This window comes from Rhinolophus sinicus, chromosome 14 (assembly GCF_057876585.1).
Source record: "Rhinolophus sinicus isolate RSI-liver-muscle chromosome 14, RSI-T2T, whole genome shotgun sequence".
Lineage (NCBI taxonomy): Eukaryota > Metazoa > Chordata > Mammalia > Chiroptera > Rhinolophidae > Rhinolophus > Rhinolophus sinicus.
The window spans coordinates 135,693,674-135,713,057 of record NC_142514.1 but is presented as its reverse complement, the minus strand read 5'-3'; the positions used below and the strand labels follow the sequence as shown (position 1 = coordinate 135,713,057).

Below are 19,384 nucleotides of genomic sequence, written 5' to 3'. Positions count from 1 at the left end.
CCCAAACATTCATAAGGACCTACTGCAGGCAAGGCACCGACAAGAGAAACACTCGTTCACCCCAGGAAATCAGCTCCGACTGGTCCAGCACCACTAGGTGGAAGGACTTCCCGTCATTACCCTCCCCAGAGAAAACAGATCTTTCTCATCATTCCCTTATAACGCCTACAAAGAGGGGAATCCGTTTTTCTACTGTGTCTGGCTTTGCCGCACACCTCCCTCCCCAGGACACACGGGGACGGACACACACACACACACACACACACACACACACACACACACTTTCAACGCCACCACCTGTGAAAACATCCCTCCTAACTTTGGCGAGGAGAGCTCCTGGGCAAAGCTGAGCCGCAGGGCGCCCGGGGCGCGCCTGGGATCCAGAGAACGCGGAGCAGCCCGGGAGAGGGGTGGGAGGCGCAACCGGGACCCCGCGCGGCGCGGCGCGGCGCTGGGGGCTAGAACGCAGCCTGGAACAAGGCGGCCTGGGCTCGCGTTTCCCGCCCAGGCCCCGCCCACCTAGCAGCCTGGCTCGCGCTGATTGCAGCTCTGTCCGCCCAGGAGCCCGAATCCGACGGCACCCTCCGGACGCCGGCAGAAAGCGCGAGGGGGCTCGGCGGGTGCAGCTGACACCGAAACTCCGGAGACGGCCCGAGGCCGGCGAGGAGGAAGGCTGCACCCGGCCCATGCCGAAGAGGGGGAGCGGGAATGAGCCGCCCCTTCGCGCGGGGAAACAGGTTGCTGCTGAGCCCCGTCCCCTCCCCACAGCCGCCGGCCGCGACCCGATTCTCGCCCTGGGCCGGGAGCGAACCCAGCCCCTCCTGAGCGCCCTCCTCCTTCCCGGACCTCCGCGGCGGAGCCGGAGCCCTTCAGGCAGCCAGGTTAAAGGCGCCATCGGCAAGGTCAAGGCGCGGCCGGCCACCACCTGGGGATTTTTCCCAGCAGAGCACGAGCTTTGCAATCGCATTGTTAAGGATCATGGCAGCGGCAGGAAATCCAAAGGGCCCCACAGGTCTGCGAGAGAGGATTTATTTTACAGCGCGGAACACTCACACGGAACCCAGATTTCAGGGGGGAGAGAATGTGGGGTTTCAGGACCCTGGAATGTGGCAAAAACAAAACAATCCCCACCCAAGCACACCACCACCTCCCGACTGCGGGGGGAAGGGACTTGAGGGGCCACTGTGCCCCAGACTTCAGCGTTCCGCATGTCTGTTAGGTCTGGGTGGCTTATCCCTCTACAGGCGAAAAACAAGGTTTCAAAACACTCTACTACTGTTGGTTCCTCTATCGAAAACCATCAGCGTGGCTACAGGCTGCGGCGGTGAAGGGAAGCAGCGAAATGGGGAGAGAATAAACGCAACAGAAGCAAACTGCCTTCCGCGTAGGAGAAAAGCTATGGAGAAGGAAGCCATACTCCGCACCCATCCCCATTAGCGCCGGCTGGCCCAGGAAACCAGAAATAGGTGCATAATGGTGGCCGACCCTGGCAGAGGCCAGTATGCTCCTTCCGAACCTCCCGTCAGAGTGGGCCAGGATGGCTGATGCCTGGCATTTCCAAAGGGGACCAGGCATCGCAGGCAGGTTTCAAACACGTGAAGGGCACTGGGTGTGAAAGATGGCGGGGGGGAGGGGGGCAAAGAAGGGGGACTTTGAGGTTTCCCAGGACACAAAGTCAGTTTCCTAAAACAGCATTCCCTGCAAGTCCAGCGAACATCCCTTTGGGCTCTGAGGATTCAATGGACCCTGAGTTCTGACCGGTTTTTTCTCTATGATCAACCCCGGATACTCTACCCAGTCCCTGCATCGATAACCGGTTCTGTGGGGACAGTAGCATCAGCACCCAACGCCCATGGTAGAAGTGGGCGCCGCCTTGATGTGAGGCGGCTCCCTGCTCTCCGGTCCCGGGGTGGGAGCGCCCCGGTACTTACATTCCCTAAGCAGGCAAACTTTCAGGCTTGTCTTTCGCGAACCGGCTGCTCGTATCATGCTTCTGGGTAATCATTCAGGCCGTTTATATAACTGCCAGAGAAGCCAGTCGGCTGATCTCCCTGCGTGCGCGGCCGCACAGCTCAGCACATGGGCACCCCCTGCGCCCCCGCGCTCGGATCCCGAGCGTGCCCCACCGCGGCCTTCTACAAAGCAGCAGGGCGATTTCGTGGGCTAGTCAAACACCAAGAGGGCACGCAGAATCCGGCAAAACCCAAGCTGCCTCTCTACGCCGCTTTCGCTGCATCGGTGGCTTATGGATAACTGCATGTCTACGAACCTTTTCGCCTGGGCTGGGAGGTAGGAGGGGGTTAGGGACCAGGCGGGGATTGGCGCGGTTCTTGAAGAGGTACCGTACCCAACTGAGTAATATAATAATACCCTCGGCCACATGGACCAGGGTGCACAAATCGCCTTAATTTCTCGCCCTGAAAGGGGAGCCAATTTCCAAAGTTAGTGACCACGCAGTTGAATTTCCAGTACTTTCCAACCTAGCCTAGGTGGGGGCAGGGCTGAGAAGCGGCCAGCAAAGCCCACCCTACCGCCCGCCAACGAGGACTCACCAGTTGAACCTCCCCTCGCCCCAGTAGTTAGCTGTGTATTCCCTGGTTGCGTACACACACACACACACACACACACACACACACACACACACTCATCCCGCGATACCACCTTCCCGTCTGCTCCAATATAAAGACTGTATTTTTAAATCTCGAGGAAAATGACTAAGAAGCTCGGTGATCACATTTCAACGCGGAGCACATTTCCCGAAGCCGGGGGTACGAGTAGTCACACACACACTCACACCCGGAGAGCTCTGAGCGTCCACCCGGCGGCCACAGCCTCAACTCGCTCAGAAGGGAACGTAACCACCGCTGCAAGGCGGCGGGCGAGGAGAGGCGAGCGCCGCACCCGCTGCGGAGGGTGCGGGGCTGGGATCTTGTCTACCGGTTTTCCGCTCGAACCGCGGCGCACGCGGGGCCACTGCAGCCGGCGCTCACCCCGCAGGGCAGGCTGCAACGTCTGAAGCCCGGCGCCGCCTCGCGGGATCTTCCAGCGCCCGCCAGGGTGTTTGGGTCGTCAGGTCTGCAGAGCGGCTGCAGGGCACTAGGGTTGGAAGGGGATCCCGGCGAGGCCGACGAACCCGGGGAGCGCCGATTCTCTCGCACCCTCGGTCCCGAGTCCCCCGCCCGCGCCGAGCTCCCTGATCTCCCCTCACACTCGCTCCCCGGCTCCAGTCCGCGGTAGGCTCCGGGGGCTGCAGCGTCGGAGACTCGGGGTTCCAGACTGGCTCGCGTCGCCGGCAACCCACGCCCCAGCCTCCTTCCCTTCCACCCCTAGTGCGGGCCGGGGGGAGCAGGCGAGCGTTCCCCGGAACCTCGGGCATCCGCGGAAACTGCCCCGACCCTGCTACAGCTAGTGAGCGCAGAGAAGCGAGAGAGCCGGCGAGGCGCCGCCGCGGTCCCCAAGGCGCTTTTCGTAGAGCGGATCACGCTGCCTTACCGTGGCTGCAGACTGCCACCGCCCGGGAAGCGGGGAAGAGGGCGGCAGGGAAGCAAGGCGACGCGCTGGTAGCTCCTCTCGCACTCGGAGGCGCGGTTCCTCCGCTCCGCGAGCCCGAACTGGGTGCCCAGGAAGGAGCAGGTCCCGGCTCTGGGCTCAGCTCCAGTGAGACCAACAATAGCTCCCGCGGGGAGCGGAGCACCAGCGAGCCTCCAGCAGCGCGCGCACGCCGGGCTCCCGCTCCCGGCCGTTCCCGGCCGGCGTCCCTGCCAACACTGCTGCCCCACATGAAACAGCTGCAATCCCGAGGCTTCTGGGGGGGTGGGGCGGGTGTGTGCGCGCGCGTGTGTGTGAGTGTGTGTGTTTAATAGCGTCCCTCTTCTTCTCCTCCCTGCCTGTTCGCCTGCCTGCCTCCGTCCCCCACCCTCGCTCTCTTACACACAGACAGAGAGGGCGAGCGAGAGAGACACACACACACTCACACACACACGCTCACGCACACGCAGGTTACATGAATGGGAGGCGGGAGCCAATCCTACGCGGCTGGGTGAGCCGCGGCGCACAGGCTCTGGGAGCAGGGCCGCACCACGACGCCGGGGGGCGCCACGCAGGTGATGCGCCTCCTCCCGCGGCCACTCACCAGCCTCTGGGCTCACCCGAGTCTCTGCTCTCGCCAATACCTTTCTCGCGCCTCCCCCTTTCCCTCCTTCTTCTCCGCTTCTTTCTCTACTCTTTTCTTTTCTTTCTCGAATTCTCCAAGTTCTCTCAGTTCAGTATTTTTCTCGGTCTCCTCTTACCGTCCTTGCTTGCTTTCTCGCCCCCTTTCTCAAACTTTCTCTTTCCTTATCCCGACTTTCTCTGCTTCCCCTCCTCTTGCCTTTTGTTCTCTTTCCCCCCTCTTTGGTTTTCTCTCCCGTCTCTCTGTAGCATTGTCTCGTCTCCTCTCCCTCCCCCCTTCACTTGCTCCCGGGTCTCTCTCGGGTGCGTGGCCTCCCTCCCTGCCTACCCCCTGATGTTATTTCACACACACACACACACACACACACACACACACACACACACACACACAACACTTTGCCAGGGACGATCTCTTGCGTTGCTGCTGCAGCAGAGCCAGAGTTAATTAAGAGCTGAGAACCTGAGTTCCTTCTTCAGGCATACAGGATACCCAAAGAAAAGCTCTCTTTCCTTTGACAACTTCTCCTAAACCATGGTAACAGCTAGTGAGTCGTGATAACAATCATTTAAAAAAATAACTGCAGTGAACAGGGTCTAAGAGATGTGTGTCCTTCCAATGTCTAGATTGTGATCGCCAGCGCACTTCCAAGAGGACAGTTTTATATGATGATGGGAGAGGCAGCTTGGTACAGTGGCTACTCTGGCAAGCGCTTTGGAAAAAGACTGGAGAAATTCCCACCCCCTGATCTTCTGCATGCTAGCCGTGTGACAGTGCAAACCATTACCCCTTACCCAGCCTGTTTCCTAATATGTAAAATGAAAAGAGAAAACAAAGAAAGAACTGGGCATATAGGAGATGCTCAACTAATGTTAGTTTATTTCCCTGCCAACCCTTAAAAAAAAACTCCCTTCATGATCTTCTGCTACATTATATCTCCATGATCTAAAGCGCTTAATGACAGAGAAAATGTGACAATACAAATTTCATATACATATGAAACAAGGTCTAGGATATTTTTCAAAACCCTATTGTGTGGTCAGGAGACTGTCTAGCCAGTTGCCATCCTCTGATTACAGAGGCAACAGAGAGATTATAAATATGAGGTGCTAAAACGCCCCTTTAACATCTAACTAAGGCATGCCAGAAAGGCAGGGATGGGGTAAGGGTGGGTGGGAAGTTTCCATGTACTCTGTCCGGTCTATTTTTAAAATCGTCATAACTGAACACTGACCAGTGACAAAGCCTCTAAGACTAACTAAAATGTCATGTTTCTGCCTTTGGATAGCATTTATCAATTTTGTGTCCTCACTGCAGACATCAAATGCTGGGCATAAGCTGTGTTAGATTCAATCCTTCAACAAGTATTTGTTGACCACCTACTCTGTGGTTAGCACTGTCATTGGATCTGGGCATTGGATCAGTGGTGAGGCCAACAGTCTCTGCCTTTGTGAGTATATAATGCAGTAGACATGTCTGATGAATGTGTAATAGGAAAATGAGTCATATATACCTTGAGAAATGCTATTCAAAATATGCTATTCAAAATATTTCAAAATATGAGGTTCATGTCAGAGGGGATAAGAAAGGGATCCTTGAGAGTAAAAATTCTGGAATCCACTGTTCATCCACGCACTTCATTTGACCAATGAGAAGATGGAAGCCCAAATGCTAAAATAAATGTAGTGGGTGAAAGTATAATGAGAAACAAGGTATTTTGCAGTCTCAAAGATTCTTTGCAATTTCAAAGGAAAAATAGTGACTTTACAGTTCAAAAATCTGGCCAACTCCACTTTCATCAGGTAATTAATAAATCAGCATTACTGTGAATATGACAAATAGATATGTACCTCCTGATATGATGCACTGAGAAAGACATAATATTATTTCTGTGGTATTCCTGACAAAATGAATAGACTGTATCTAATCATGAAGAAACATCAGACAAACCTAAACTGAGGACCATTCAATGAAATAACTGTTATGGACTCTGCAAAAATCCTGAAGTCATGAAAAACAGACTCCAGAACAGTTCCAGATTAAAGGAATGGTTTACAAGTAGTTGTCATGGCAATAAATGCAACATGTGGTCCTGGATTGAGACATTAAGAGGATAATTGATAAAATTAAAATAAGGTCTGTACGTTAGATAATAGCATATATCATTACCTTATTTTGATCATTACCATGGTTATGTAGGAGATTAGTCTTGTTTTTAGGAACTATACATCTGACGTATTTAGAGGTTAAAAAAAAGATGAACAAAGCCCAACCCCCACCGTCAAGGAGAGGCACAGTGTGGTGAGTTTCTTCCTGAGGAACAGGCAGAGTGTGAACACAGAAGGATGCCCAGTCAAAACCTTAAGGGGAAGACTTCCTATAGGAGGTGGCATTTAAGCTGAGTTTTTAAGGCAAGGGAGTTAGCTAGTCCATGAAGGGAGGGGAATTGCTTTTTAAATAGATTTAACAGTATAAGGACATGGACAAAGCATTATGGCTGCAGAGTTGACATGTGAAGGAAGTGCCTGGGTGGAGTCTAGAGCAGGAGGTAGGGTTGGATCTTGATAGGGCCTGAAAAAAACTCAGGATCTCAAACATCCCGGAAGCTCAGGTACTGAGTGGGGGTGGGGAGCAGAAACTTATTAAAGGCTTTAAAGCAGAGGAGGCAGGGGATCTTACAAGGTATTTGAAAAAGAAGATCTGGCAGCAGTCTGGAGAAATGGATTAAAGAGAGTGGCTTGGGAAGACCAAGATGCTTAGTTAGGTCCTTTAGGTAAACTAAAGGCAATTGCAGTGAGAATGGAAAAGGGAGGAGAGACTTGAGAGAGATCAAAGATGTAAAGTGAACAGATTTTGGTGACTGGTTGGTGGGGGTAGGCAAGGAGAAGTCCAAAGTGACTCCTAATTCTCAAGCTTGGGTATCTGGGTGGAGGGTGCCACTATTCACTTGGATGTCAAGAGAATTCAGGAGGAAATGGTTTTAGAGGAGAAAGTGAGGTCAGTTGTTACCATATTGTAATCTAACTCTACAGCTAGCTGGAGAGTCTCTGTATGGCCAGTCTGTGCCATAGGAAACACTGCTGTAATATTCAGCCTAAGACCCTCCTAACAGCCAGCCCCATGTATTACCCAGGAAACAAAGAAACAACAACAAAATAGTAGATTGGTTATGGTAGCAGTACATTATTTATGATAATGGGGAAAAAAATTGAAACAGCCTAAAGGGTCAAGTAGGATAAGTAAATTGTGACAGCCTTGCTGGAATATTATGCAAACTCTAAAGTTTTTCTCGTTTTTTTTTTGAAGAGTTTTTCAGTCCATGGAAAAATGCCAATGTTACCACGTTAACAAAATTTTTTTTAAAGCAGACTTCAAAATTGTTAACTACGTAAAAATTCTCATGGAGAATAATCTGGGAAAAAAAAAGCCAAAGATTAACGATGGTTGCCTCTGAATGATAGCATTATGAGTAAGCTATATTTTCTTCTTCATGCTTTTTTCATACTTTCTAACTTTCCCACATTGAACATTCATTACTTTCATAACAAAAATTAAAAGCTGTCATTAAAAAAGACCAAAAATTGAAATGACGCCCCCCACACACACACACTCCTCTTTCACTTTATCCCTTTTCAATCTACCCTTCCCACTCCCCCTTAAGACTAACCACCTTTTAAGCTTTATCTTTGAGAGTGAAATAAGAAGGCATTTAACAAATCAGGAGAAATTATTAGCTGGGCTGGAGAGGAGGAGAAGGTGTTCTTATGTAGGCAGATAGGTTGTTAGAGCTGTTGAAACTGTATATATTAATGTTTGCACTGCCCTTATTGATTCTGTGATATGTTACAAGAAAAGGAAAACCTATAGTGGGGCCATGAAAATGTGAGTCTTTAAAGGGCAAGTTTTAATTAGGAAATGTGTTTATTTGCAAAAACACTTGAGTCCGGCAGTTACTGTAAAATTGTTTCAGAGAGCTGGTATTTCAGGCAAGGAGACATGTAGGGGCAAGGGACAATGCTTTGTGGCTGTTGTCTGATATGACATAAGTATGCAAGCTGGTTACATAGGAATTGAACACCCACTGATAAGCGCCATCAGATGCTCACAATTGGAGGGTAGAGGGGGTGATTGCAGGCCAGTGGATGTTCTCATTCCTTAGAGAGGTTGCTGTAAATGGCTCTCTGGTAAGGCTTCCTCAGCATCAGTGAGTTTTCATCTCCCAGAAATATTTACTACGTATGTGGATAGGCCAACCTAATAATAACACCTTACAGAGGCATAGCCCTTTCACCTTTTCGAATCCCCCCATATCTGCTGATTGACCCTCGCCTTGTACCTACCCTTGCTGGGTTCCTTTTTTTCCCAGTTTACATGGGAGGAACAGGGACCCAGAGGGGCAGAGCAGTGGCAGGAACCAAAGGAAGAACAGTAGACATTTTTGGAAAGCCTTCTATGGCGCTCTGGAACCTTCATGGATATTATCTCATCAAATCTTTAAGACAACTTGGGAGGGAGGGTGAGTACACTGAGGCTTCTGTGATTCTGGCTCAACAGAATCAGAATTGGAACCTGGTTCTCCAAAATTCCCAAGACAGTGCTTTTCCCCATTTTTTCAAGCTAAGAGGTGAGGCCAGTTATTATTCTCTGGCAGGTTAGTCAGCTCAACCTATGAGCTATCTTTCTGTCTTGTGGGAATTCAAAGCTGGTACTGGGGTAAACAATTACTTTAGAATGTGTCTGCTAGAGAAGAAGAGGAAAGCCTCTGCTTGGATTCACTGTAAGTTTTCTCTTTTAGAGAAATGGCGGGATCTTGTCTCTCTCTGCCCCCACTCCAATGACCAGCCAAGTATTTGGCACTCAGAGGTTCTTAGTAAATATTCCCTCACTGAGTGAAGAAACCAGGGCCACTAACAAGATAGCTACGTAGCATGTACTGAGCACCGTGCCCAGGACTAAGCAAAGGGCACTGCCTCATTTAAATTGCAGAGCAACACCATGTGATAAATATGATTATTACCTCTATTCCATCGGTGAGAAAACCGAGACTTACAAAAGATGAGCAATTTGTCCAAGGTCACATGACTAATAAATGGCAAAGCGAGATTCCAGCTTGTATTGTTCTGTGTTCAGGCTCTTAGCCACCACACTGTATTAGATGGGTGGATGGACAGAATTAACGATACTGGCAGTGAAGTGTGCTCTCCGGGAACTTCAGTCCACTTTGAAGATATGGTTAATCTTGTCTAGATAGAGTAGGCCATGCCATTACTCTCCACGATTAAAGCCTGTTTATGCCCTTCCTCACCTGTTTCACAAGCTGAAATTATTTGTGTATGCATTTGTTTCACTTTTTATTAAAAAAAACAAAAACATTTGCCCAACCTGCAGCATAGTTCCCATGAGTATCTTGGTCACTGCTGGGATCCGCAGTATGTAGCACAGTGCCTGACACAAAGTCAACATACAATGAATACTTGTGAAATGATTGGATGAATGTGGGCTCCCAACCCTCCTAAGTATGTGTGCATGCACTTGTGGAAGATGGGTGTTTGACACACGGTTACCCCATCCCCTGCCACACGATGCTCTCCGCCTGTGAGGGCATGGTGGTTTGGGTAGTGGGGCTAAGATTCAAGTGAGTATATAATGGTTCTGATTGCTCCTCCACTGACATTGGTTCCCAGCTAGCAGGGAAAACACTGATCAGAAAACAGCAGCATCTGTTGGGGTCAAAGGTGACGAGCTGGCAAAATGCCAAGGTGGAAGCATCCTCTCTGATTAGGTCAGCACCCCTTTCACAGCAGAGAGGTGCTCTATCGCTGACATTGCTTACACAACACTTTCTTTCCAAGGGATGGTGGCAATGGTCTATCTCCTCAAAAGGAGCTCTCCTAAAGCTTTCCTCCTGCATGCTTAATGACATGTGATACATAGTTTCCCAAAACCATGCATCTTAGCAGAAGCCTCCCGGTTTTTTTTGCCCGGTTTTTGTCTTATGTCTTCTTATAATTTGCCTGACAGGCTTCTTTGCGACTAGTGAGGATTTGCCTTTTTCATGATAGGTAGATCAGGTGGCAGAGACCGGTCTTCTACAAAGCTACACCAAATTCATTCCTAGGCCTGGAAGTCTGTAGCCTTTATTATGACTGCATTTTGATCCAGAGGGTCATGGGTCCAGAAATCATCAAGAATGTAACAAATGAAGAAAAAGGGGACCACAAAGACCTCCACTAAATTACCAAAGCCTCTATAGGGTGATTCCAATGATTGTCATGCCAGACACTGACCTAATGCTTTACACATATTCATACATTTCATCCTTCTAACAACCCTATTAAAAAAATTCTGTTATGACTCCCAAATCAGATTGTCATACAATATTTCTAGACCTTATCAGCCTGTGGGTCAGAAGAAGTAACATTAATATTCATTCCCAAATAGCACATACTGTTCTGTTCTGTATAATACTTTTTCCATTATACAATATATCTCGGGATTAAGTGCCTCCTCATTCTTTTTTATGGTTGAATACTATTTCATTATATGGATGTACCATTTGAATTCAGCCACAGGCATCACAGTGATTATACTATATTCATTTAAATAAATCTCTATCAACTAACATAAGACGAGGCATATAGTTGCTGCTAAAAATTGTTAAATAAGGGTATTAAATTATCACCATCAAGTCTGTTGACTTTTAAAAAGAAGCAACCAGAGGATGTTGAAGTTTCACATCAATTGGGAAAGAATGAACATTTCAGTTAACAGTGTAACTGGAAAGCCATTTGATGGGGGATGGTAGTTAATTCCTATCCCTTATGGAATCCCTTTAAACTTTTCACACTAAACGTAAAAGAATGAAAATTCTAGAATAAAACATAGACGACAATGAACATGATTCAGGAGGTAAAGAAAGAAGACTGATTTAAGTGTGATGTAAAAAGGAAAAAAATCATAAAGGAAAATGTCAAAAATTTGATATCAAAATTTTGAAATGTTTGTATATTTATAAAAACCAAGACAAAAATCAAAAGAACAACAAAATGTTGGGAAATATTTAAAACATACATGAAAAGTGCTATTATCCTTAATACTTAATGAGGATTTATAAATATGTAAGAAAAAGTCATCTCAATAGAAATGTAGACAAAAGACATAAAAAGCTAATTTACTAAAAAGTACAAAGCTAAATATATGGTAGACATGTAACTCACTCATAACTCCAAGAAATGAAAGATACAATAATATTGAGTTTTGTTTTTTTACTTATCAAATGAGAAATGTATCAGAGAAAAATGACATAACTAGAAAAGTTACTCTCCCTATATTGCCAATTGGCACAACCTTTCTGAAAGAGAATTTAGTGATATTTACCAAAAGCAATATTTTCCATTGTGTGGAGCTTTCAACCCACGAATCTATGTCCACATTTAATGGAGTTAATTAGAAGAAAATAATCATGGACAGAAATAATTATGTCAGAGTCTTAATGTCAGTAGTAATAGTGACAAATTGGAATGATCTAAGTGTCAACCAATTAGCAAATAATCAAATGTATTATGGCATATCACAGAATGAGGAACTATTACACAGCTATTACAGATCATGGTGTTGAAGACTATTTAATGAATTTGGAAAGGATTCACAATAAATATTTTTGTGACCTTTCTTTAACTTCTTATGGAAAATTCCAAACAAATATAAAATTTGGTGAATAAACTATACCCATCACTTAGTTTCAATGATTATTAATTCACAGCCAATCTTGTTTTATCTGTATCCCTACCTACTTACTCTCTCCCCCTGTGTTATGAAGGAAATACCAGGCAGCATATCATCAGGTCCATAAATATTTCAGTAGATATCCCTAACATATATGAACTATTTTTGAAAACCCACAATATATGACTACATTTTAAAATAACAATAATATCTTAACGTCGTAAACTGGATAAGTTTCTCTTCAAACGTCCCTGATTGGTTCATAAATCCCTCCCCCCCCCTTTTTTTCCAGCTTGTTTGCATCAAGATCCAGATAAACTCCATGCATTGTAATTGGTTGGTATTATCTCTTAAGTCTCTTTTCACCTCTAGGTTTTCCTCCATATATCCCCTCGCCACCACCCCATCTGATACATACTTGTTAAAGAGACTGGGCCTTTTGTCCTCTAGAGTCTCCCATAACCTGAGTTTACTGATTGTGCACTCTTTTGGTTTAACATGGTCTTCTACATCTTATATTTCCTATAAACTGGTATTTCTAGAAGTTCAACCCAATTCAAAGTTAATTCTTTTTGGGGTCAGACTGCTCTCTAGATGGTATTCATACTTCCACCTGTCTTTGTGGTGTTAGAAGTCTTTGATGCTAATGGACTAGATTCATAATTTCACTAGAGGTTGTAAACTGCTCATATTCTGATTCTGTCATTCCCTCTTCTCTTTTAACTGGAATAATTCTATAAAGAGAAACTTCCTCTCATGAACTATTCGCGTACTGAAAAAGCAGGATAAATGTTGGAGTCTTTCATTTTATTTATCGGGTTTCTAAAGAATAAGTTGATTCTCTAGCATCCTCCAGAGGTAAGCAATGAGATTTTTTTTTGGGGGGTGGTGGGGGCAGTCATTATGAGCTCATGTATTTAAATATATTTTATGTATTTTCATTCATTTCAAGTTTTATTCACATTGATGTTCAAATTGCCCCATCTTTGGCTGGTGGGAACATCTTCATATTGCCTGTTGTCTACTGAATATTTGATAGCCTCTTTATTTCTTTTCCTTTTTTCTTTTTTCTGGAATAATAAGATGTCTCAGGGACATCTGGTACCTATCCAGAACCAGATCTGGAATCATCCATTTTTTTCGGGGGATCCCTAGCTCTTTTTAGTGGGAAATGGTTTTTAGAAACCACAGTCTTGCTATTAGGAGTTGCTCATTGCCTTATTTTTATGGACAGGTTTAGGAGATATGTAGTTTTCTTCAAAAGGAAAATTCACTGTGAGTACATACCAATACTTTTAATTCACATTTTAATTAACTTCTTTAGTCTTCTATCTGTATTTCCCTTCTTCCATCACAAATAATAAATCATGCTGTAGAAAAATATTTACTGATTTGGGAAAATAGCCATAATATCTACTTCAGTGGGAAATAATCATATGCATATGTAAATCATATATATGTCAAATATATATCAAAGATATGCAAGTAATCAGTGATTATTTCTTGATGATGAAATTAATGGTAATTTTTAGTTTTATTTTAGTTTCCTTTTTCTTTTTTTTTCTTTTTAGTGTTTACAACATTTCCATAATAAACCCATTTCATTTTTCCTATAAGAAAAAATTTGCTAAAAAGCAAAAATAAACCAGATGGTATAAATTATAATATAGTAAACTGTCTGCCAATCTTTATACGTGGATAGAATAATGATATTCTATTACATCTGTGGAGTGCTTTACAATGTACAAAGCATTTTACATCTATTATCTCTCCTCATTGTCACAGCAGCACTGTGTGGTAGTAGACAGGATAGGAATATTGTCTTATAGGATAAGAAAATTGAGGTTTCAAAGGATCACATAGGATGGAATCAAAGCTAGATCTCAGGGCTCCTGACTTCTTGGTCAGTGTTCTCTCCCTGGCATAAGACCTGTCTCTAGATATTGTTCCTATGAAATCATTTTATGGTAAGACAAGAGGACCCTGCCGTGTCCTGCCTGCTGCTTAGAATGTTTTTCTTAGAACCCTCTTTCTTTAGCCTGAGACTTGGAGGCCCATAAAAATGCCAATACTTATTTTTCAATTTAATTTTTATTTGTATCAAAGTGATTCATTCATTGCCATACTTTTAAAAGTCAAATACTCTACAAGGATGTTAATGCAAAACACCAGTCCTCTGCCTTACAATTCACTAACCCGCTCCACCTAATGTTCCTTGTCCCCAGAGGCAACCGCTTTTAACGACTTGAGCTATTTCTTCTTATTTTCATTTCTATATTATTACGTAATCTGTTTCTACTGCAATTTCTATATTTTTAATTGTTAGATATTGTCAAAGTACTTTCTGTCATTGGAGATGATAATCTTTAACTGCCTTTTTTCCTCTTCACACCGACACTTCTCTTTCCCCCATCCTTTCAGTGTACTTGCATCATAAATTTTAGTTAAACATTAGTGTTTCCACTATTACGATTGTGTAAAGATTATCGTGTACTATGATGTACTACTGTATTGCATTACTTTTTTTTTCCTCTTGAGTTAATACTTGGATTTTTTTTTTTTTTTTAATATTTTATTGGGGCAGGGGAACAGGACTTTATTGGGGAACAGTGTGTACCTCCAGGACTTTTTTCCAAACAAGTTGTTGTCCTTTCAATCTTAGTTGTGGAGGGTGCCGTTCAGCTTCAATTTGTTGTCCTTTCAGTCTTAGTTGTGGAGGGCACAGCTCAGCTCCAGGTCCAGTTGCCCGTTGTTAGTTGTAAGAGACGCAGCCCAACATCCCTTGTGGCAGTCAAACCGGGAACCTTGTGGTTGAGAGCCCACTGGCCCATGTGGGAATCGAACCAGCAGCCTTTGGAGTTAGGAGCATGGAGCTCCAACTGCCTGAGCCACCGGGCCGGCCCAATAATTGATTGGATCTTCCCCCCCCCCCCCCATTTGGTTAAGTGTTTTAGGTATCTATCACTATTTCATCTCTAAACTGTGCCAAATTATAAAACTGCTCCCAGCATATTCCAATCCATCAAATAATCTGTCAATTTCTTTTCTGCCCTTATATTTGCTTTATTTTTCTTTCTCCTTTCCTTTCCTTTCTCATATGAATTTAATTTCCCTTTGTCTAAATCTTCCAGGCTTTCTAGGCCTGCTGCACAGCTCTTGTTCTGGGATCTCCCTCCACCATATTTTTGGCAAGTTTATTGGATCTCACTCCTGTATTTGTATCTTTAGTTTCCAGGATCTCATGACTTCCTCCCCCTTTGTTTTCTCTTCACACTGAGAACAGATGAATGGGAGGTAAAATTTGAGAACTGATGTGTCTGGATATCAAATTCTAGGTTGGAAATAAATTCCCTATAATTAAAGGACATTGATGGTTCCAATGTCCTCTTGCTGCTGGTGTTGCTTTTAAAAAGTCTGATAGCATTTTGCTTCTTTATCCTGTTTATGTGATCTTTTCCTCCTCCCTCTCTGAAAATGTTTAGGATCCTCTCTTTTCCCCAGTATTCAGAATTTATATGATGATTGTCCTGGATCTTCTTTCTCCCAGTATGCTGAGCTGTTTCTGGGTTCTTTTACTCTGGAAACTGAGAGTTTTGTTTGAAAATTTAATTGGTGATTTCCTTATTCTCTATTTCTAAAACTCCTTTTATTCAAATATTGGACCTCTTAAACTATTTCTGTATTTAAATCTTCTCTTTCTTATTTTTCATATTTTTATCTTTTGTGTTCTACTTTTTGGGAGATTTTCTTAGCTTTGTCTACCCACCCACCTGTTGACATTTTTATTTCTGCTTTCACATTTTTCATTTGAAAGGTCTTGCTTTAGTTGTTTAAATGTTTCTCTGTAAATAGCTTCTGGTTCTTGTTTCATCTACATATCTTTCTTTATCTCTTTAAGGATATTATTGATACATTTTACAAAGTTTTCTCCTATTCCCTGTCTCTATGCTTTTTGAGGTTTAAAAACTTTGTTGTTTTGTAAGGGCTTTGCTCAGATATTGGTGAGCTATGGCTACCCAGACCCATTCAGCTAAAACCTGATTAGAAATTTTCCGGTGCACGATCAAGCATTGTTGCCTGGTGGGTTTCCCTGTTAGGATGGCCATTTTACTGTTAGGTGATTCCCTTAACAGTGGCTGTAAGTCTTTTCTCAGGGGCCATTCCGTTTCACCAGAAAGGAATCCTCCAGTCTCTTCCTGGGGAGGACAAGATTGGCTGCCAAGATTTTCTAGACGCCTAATGAGGGGGAGGGATTGGAAGGTGGTCTCAGCATTTCTATATACAGTTCACTTACTCCTCTTGTTTCTGTTTCCAGCACAGTGTCTGTACCCTTAGCTGTGCTGGTTTCCACATATTCAGAGCTTCTCAGGCTCATTCACTGTAGGCCATGGATCTCCTGTCCTCTCCTTGTTGGAGGAGGGACAGGCACCCAGTAGAGCAGGACAGAAGAGGGAATCTTAAGACGTTCAACCAATCTTCCTACTTTCAACCCTACCCAGACCATTCATTTTCAGAAGTGCCTGAGCTTCTAATTTCTGAGCGTTCCTGGAGCTCTGCAGTGAAAATGGGATCGCGTCTGGGTTTTCACCACCTATAGCTTAGGTTTTCCTTTCTCAGGTCTGTCGAAGTCAATTGTTTCTTGTCCATCTGCTTTATAGATCCAAAATGCTGTTGTCTCCTCTCCAATTCTCCTTTCCTTTGCGGTTTGGTTCCTTTTATTCATTTCTCTATCATTGTAATAGGTCGTTGGGGTGGGTGTAAAAGTGTTATGTGCGATGGAAGTCCAAAGGCTTCTTCAAGGCCAGCACTTTAAGAGGTTTCCAACCACCTTCACGGTCCTGAGCTCCTTCTCAGAGAAGCACTGTGGCCCTATTGTGTTTTATTTATTTATTTTTTTGCTTTTTCATGTTCTTATATTGTCAGGTTTTTTTTTTCCTTGTTTTTTTTTTTTAACTTTTTTTCCTTCATTAGTTTCAGATGTACAAAACAATGTAATAGCTAGACATTTATCACTTACATCCCTCACAAAGTGATAACCGCCCTCCCCCAATCTACTACCCCTCTGACATCGCGTATAGCCATTACATTTCCACTGTGTCTATTCCTAATGCTGTACTTGCTTACTGCACCCAGGGCTGTAGGTGAAATTGGGAGCCTGAGTTTCCTCACCTTTCAAGAGCAGATAATTGCACCTGCATTGTTAGTTATAATGAGGATAACTGGAATGCTGTCTGTTTAGTTCCTAGTCCTTTGAAAGCTATCAGTAAAGACCAGCTATATTTTTTAATACTAACATTACTGCAGGCTGTGTTCGGGGTGGGAGGGAGGAGAAAGCTCATTGGGTTACTGAGGGAGAAAGTAATGCGTAGGAAACTAGAGAAGCCTCTTCTACATGCTTTGGGGACAAATTCTGGATTATAAAAAAGTAATAGTAATGCTGATAACTAATATTTACTGAGAACATATATGCATCCATCACTATGCTTTATGTGCCATCTCTATTAAACCTCACAACAGCCGTACAAATAGGTACTTTTATTATCTTCATTTTAGAAATGAGCGAATAGAGGTGTGAAGATGTTAAATCACTTGGTCACTGTCGTACAACAAATACGGGGCAGGTTACAGATTAGAACCTCACAATACCAAGGCCAAAGCATCTCCAACACTAATGTGCTCCCAAATCACCTGGGGATCTTGTTAGTGGGCAGGCTCGGCATAGGGCTGAGATGCTGCTTTTCTACCAAACGCCCAGGTGACCCCGATGCTGCTGGTCTGGGTCCTGCACTTTGAGTAGTGAGGTCCCAGCCTGCAGTCTCACATAGACCCTAATTTCCCAGAGTACAAAGGAGGCCATGTGAACAGTCATGGCACCCATTTCAGGCTTCGTCTCCCATGTGAACAAGCAGGCCCACCAGATACCCACTTCCTCCACTGTACACCGTCCCTAGGAGTCCTCGGCACTCATTGTCCTCTCTGCTGCTCTGGCCGCAAGATGCTCACTTCTTTCCACCACCTGTGAAGTCACCTGAGGGTAGCCCCTTAGTCACCACTGCTTCTAGCGTTTTCTGGAGTCTGCCACACCTGGAGTTCTAACCCTAGGTGTTCTGAAACACAGAACCCTCCGATGGTGGAAATGCACTGAGTTCCTTCCTGCTTTCTCTCAGCAGAGTTGTGCCACGTTCCTTGCAGAAATAGGGAGAAGGCCCTCTCCCACTCAAAGTCACCTGAACCCCAAGCAGCAGGTTTTTTGCAGAAACCACTCTGTCAGCTGCTGCCTACAGGCTGACTGACCTAGGGAAATATAACTTCTGTCCTCCCATATCCCTTTCTCTCTCATTAACCTCCTGCTCCCAGCTCTCTGAGAATTCACCACCCTGGAAGCTAGTCAACTTAGGCCAGCTTCCAACTTGGGTGAAAGGCTGATGGTCCATCAACTTGCCAGACATATCTAGTTATGTATGAATCTCAGCCAGAGATTCTCTAATCTCTAGAACCATGCTCTGTGTAGGACACAAGGCATAGTAAGGGAGATTTTGGACAGGCGTTTTAAAGATTCAAGTACATCATGGGACCAAGGAAAAGCACTGGAATAAGTCTGGGATCTGAGGATGGAGAGCCACTCTGTCCCTACTTAGCTGTGTGACCTTGGGCTTTTCAGCAACTCTCTATTTCCAAAACTATAAAATAAGCAGGGAGAGGTTCCAGATGACCTTTAAGCTGTGTCTTTCAATTCTTTTTCACCTTCTGTCATCTACATATAGAACTTAGTGGTCTAGAGAAGTCTATGAGAATTTATTCCCACTTACCAACCATGGTTTCTACCAATGAGAAATCAGTGGAGTGCTCAGTAGAGAGAGTTCAAGTAATAAACTCACATGACTTGGCTTTTGCCCCTTACTAGCTCTGTGATGTTAGTCAGTTCACTCTTCCTCTCTGAGTTTTCTCACTGTCATGTGAAAGGGTTGGACTAAATGAACTCATAAAAATATGTAGAGGTTTCAAACTCTAAGCTCTGGGGCTGCATCCCGCTCACAAGCATGTTTTGATGGATTTGTACAGCATTTGAAAAACTTTGAATGAGTTGCCAGCCTTTAAAAGTTAGGAAACTGTACATAAAAATCTGGTTTCCTGGCTTTTTTGGAAAAATGAGAGAAAAAAAAATAGGTAACGTGGGTCATCCAATCTTGTAGAGCCATGGTGGGCCTGAACGGCACGGTGGCTGTCCTTTTAAAGGGGCACATGCCCTCTGCATTGCCTCAGCTCCCACCAGGCCCATATTACTCATCTAAATTATCTGCCCAAGTCCTGTAAGAAGTTGAGGTTGTGATTTCTGTGTATTAGGTACACTGACTAGCTGGACAATAGAAGGTTAGTGGTTACCCTTTCTAAGACACAGTATCCACATCGTAGACTGGGGACTGGAGACAATAAATGCTCACATTATTGCATTGACTATATTAATGAGACAGAGCAGGGATCAGCAGACTT

At 44.7% G+C, this 19,384-nt stretch overlaps 1 protein-coding gene across 14 annotated transcripts in view; it reads right to left on the bottom strand.

The window, feature by feature from the left end:
• The window catches only part of TENM4 (teneurin transmembrane protein 4), a 2,724,551-nt gene that overhangs the window by 717,233 nt on the left and 1,987,934 nt on the right, over positions 1 to 19,384 (bottom strand). For 7 of the 14 annotated variants that reach the window (XM_074335699.2, XM_019726370.3, XM_074335692.2 and 4 more), the window contains exon 1: positions 3,493 to 4,077. The exons of 1 other annotated variant lie outside the window; for it this stretch is intronic. The gene's annotated coding sequence lies outside the window, so the exon portion shown is untranslated. Of the gene's footprint in view, positions 1 to 1,931; positions 2,238 to 3,492; positions 4,079 to 19,384 lie in introns of those variants that run through there. 6 more of the 14 variants (XM_074335702.2, XM_074335700.2, XM_074335703.2 and 3 more) reach the window with 4 other exon arrangements.